Source organism: Poromitra crassiceps (assembly GCF_964638095.1).
Source record: "Poromitra crassiceps genome assembly, chromosome: 18".
In the NCBI taxonomy this organism is placed as follows: Eukaryota; Metazoa; Chordata; class Actinopteri; order Beryciformes; family Melamphaidae; genus Poromitra; species Poromitra crassiceps.
In genome coordinates, this window is record NC_139636.1 from 6,901,044 (window position 1) to 6,904,493 (window position 3,450).

General features: G+C 43.2%; 1 long non-coding RNA gene across 1 annotated transcript; it reads right to left on the minus strand.

Annotated features, from left to right (window-relative positions):
* Nucleotides 1–534: 534 nt before the first annotated feature.
* On the minus strand, nt 535–2,998 carry LOC310792771. Its single transcript, XR_014553500.1, has 3 exons — nt 2,874–2,998; nt 2,301–2,380; nt 535–2,195 (listed from the first exon to the last, which is right to left on the minus strand). It is a non-coding gene; the product is annotated as an uncharacterized lncRNA (long non-coding RNA).
* Between the last annotated feature and the right edge of the window lie 452 nt (nt 2,999–3,450).

A 3,450-nucleotide genomic window follows, 5' to 3' on the forward strand; every position in this document is an offset into this window, starting at 1 on the left:
TATATTCCTTCTTTACAGTTCCTACCGGCTTCTTGCATACCGCAACTTTGTGCGTTGGGTGTGGGGTTATCTGGGGAAGCATGTGAGAGTGCGCCTTCCCTCCTGCGTCGTCACCCGCATCAGGATTGAGTTCCCTGAAGATGAGGCAGCCTACACTGGTTTCAGGGAGGCCCCACTCCCTTCACTTGATTTTGAGGACTAAAATAAAATCATTTTCACTCCATCAAGTCCACAGCTGTGTCAATTCCAGAAATTATTTTTAGGCGCAGGATGGTTTTATCATCACATAACAGGTTACATTTTTAAAACATCAGTAATGCAGAACTTATATATTCATCATGTGAAGCCTATTGAGATAGAAATGTTATACTAAACATCAGTAATGCAGAACTTATATATTCAGCAGTTATGTCATTCATCATGTGAAGCCTATTGAGATAGAAATGTTATACTAGTAGCCTAGGAGTAGAGAAAGTGGCAGCAAGCAAGCTCAAAGTCAAGTAGAATACAAAAGTGAAAAAAGGAGCTTACTGGTTACTTTATGAGAAATTTAATCCAGAAGTGTTGGTACACAGGTAACCTCAGGTTTACATACAATGTACAACTTCATACAAAATAAGAGACACGGGCAGGAAAACGCAACGCGTTTCAACCTCACTGGGTCTTCATCAGGCTATGGCCTGATGAAGACCCAGTACAGAATGACCATGAGTATGACTTTTTAGTCCATGACCTAATTTTGTTTAGATTGATATAGATTGATGGGAGTTGCTTGGATTGAATTAAAACACTCCTGAAGATACTGGATAGATTTTTTTTTATCAGTGAGGGGTCTCAGTGGTTACTTGTTCTGGTTGACGCTTTACTTTATAAATTGCACTGATAACTGACTGTTCGAGTGCAATTCACAAGGTGAGGGTGACATTTACACAAGATTTTTGATAAATAATCATCACTAATGATGTGGAAGTAAGGACTAAGTTGGTGAAGGCAGCTAGAACAGTCTCGTAAGTTCAGAAAATGACATCAGTTTACTGTAATGCACCGTTTAAAATCAGGAAAAGACTTATGCCATATTACCATACCAAACTCTAAGGCTTAGTTCACACCGGCCACCCAAGCCTTGCCTTTATCCACGCTTTTAAATAGGCGTCCGTTTTAGTCAACGAGGCTGTGTACACCGGGCGCCTGAGCGCGAACCCTGCGTGTACCCACGCCTCGCCTGTGCCTTGCCGATTTTATCGTTTAGGCGCAAGTTCTATTTTCAAGCCGACAAGGCGCGTGCAGGCAGGCTTCTTCTGTCAAGCCACGAAAGAAAACCACGACAATATCCGTGGGAAATGGCAGTCAACTGAATTTCAAAATAAAATAGTTACTACAACAGTGTTGAGCAGAGAGTGAGATTGACGGGTGGCTATCACGTGGGGCTTTCTTCCCGTCGGCAAACAAATCTTCAAGAGAGAGAATAGCGACCGAAGAAGCAAGATGGACAATGTTGTTGTGCCAGCACATATTCTTGCAAGATTGCCTCTCTAAAAAGTCTGACTATAGTCAGACCTGGTTATACATATCCAGCATCAATAGAACATTAAATATATCAGATTTATTTTACCTACACATGATAATTCGGGACCACACGTGAAAAAATACAGCCGGGAGAGAGGAGAGGCGCTTGTGACTCGGCTCCAGGTTCAGCGTGCAAAGGCGTGCGGTGTGATCGGTTCACACCCAGCTCAAGGTCTGCAGGTGTAGGCGTGGGTTGAGGCAAGGCAAGGCGTAGGTTCCCTGTGTCTGTGTGAACGTAGCGGGATGATATACTGTATCTAGTCTGCTCTCACGATATCTGTTCAATTCAGGGGTCTACGATCGATATGGGCTGATATCATATGCTCATTTAAGACCATCAGCACAAAAGCTACAAAATGTAATACCGCTGAAAGGGCCTTAATTTTCCCTAAATTAATTTATCAATTTTACTTTTCAAGACCCCGCAGATACCCTGAAGTAACATCCAAACTAAGAGAAAAAAAAACAGCAGTGAGAGTCAAGAGGGGAAGAAACACCAATTTTCTGTCCCGGTAGTGTTGCAAGGTAAGGCAAGGTTGAAGAGAAGTTTGATTCGTAGCCTGCGCAGGTTGAAGGCAGTCAGATGTTCGACGGGAGACGTCAATCTTGTTCAGCTCTCAGTAGAACCTCTGGTGGGAAACAGATAAACAGATGTTTCAGGAAGACAGAGAGAGCTCAATGCCGTAGTGTTTAGTGTTCAGATACAACACAAGTTTGTGTGTGGTCTCAGATACCTTGCACACAGCCATCTGAAGTGGAGTCTGTTGAGCTGATAAAACCTCGGCATGGACTCAACCCCACCACTGGACAGGAACTAATTTGTCCAAGTAAAAAAAAAAAAAAATGTTTGAGGTAATAGTCTGTGCTACTTTGCAGCTGTTTTGGGAGGAGAACCGACAGGTCATAGCACCAATGAAAGTGATTCCTTTTCAACAGGCAGGTTGGGTGGGCTAAAGTCGTGTATGAGCATAAGAACTCATGGGTCTGGTGTTGAGACTAGGCTGTCAGTAGAAGTGATGGGGAGGTAATATTTTTTTGATTGAAAAGACATACATAAGTTTCAGTAGTTATTTGTTTGATTATACTTTTCAGTCTGGCTGTCAGTATTTCACCATGTTGTGAAAGCGATGGGAGGGATTTTTATTGAGAAGAAATAAGGTTTTCATCAAGTTATTTGTTGCTGCTTTGATTAAATGTATTTCACAGAATATCAATAATTATAATGTAGATTGAATTCACTCTTGTACTTTTTGAACAGGTTAGAAAAATTGGCTAACATGACATGGACCAAATGACTTGAAACTTACTTGGGCCTTCAGCATGGAGGGACATGTAGTCGGCAGTCAGTTGTTAGACGGGAGAAGGAAATCTTTAGTGGACAAGTTGTTCAGCTCTCAGTAGAACCTCTGGTTGGAAACAGATAACAGATGTTTTGGGAAGACAAAGAGAGGTCAAAGAGGTATCATTTAGTGTTTAGTACTGATACAAGACAAGTCGTTACTGCTAGAATATATTCGTGTGTGATCTCAGATACCGGGCGTGCACACAGCCATCTGAAGTGGAGTCTGTTGGGCTGATGGCGGCACGGTTGTGCAGTGGTAGTGCTGTCGCCTCACAGCTACAAGGTCGTGGGTTCGATCCCCCCCTGGGACGCTGTGGGCATGTTCCACGCCCCATGTCTTCAGTGCCTACTGTCCAGGTGGGCTATCTTGTCGAAAGAGCCTTTCTGTGTGGAGTTTGCATGTTCTCCCTGGGGTTCCTCCATATATAACCCCCCCAGGGCCCAAAATTAACACCCGCCAAGCGCTATTGGCAACCAGATTTTACATTTGACGGGTGACGCTCAGGGGTCTACCCGATTCTTTAAACAAGTATTTTATAACG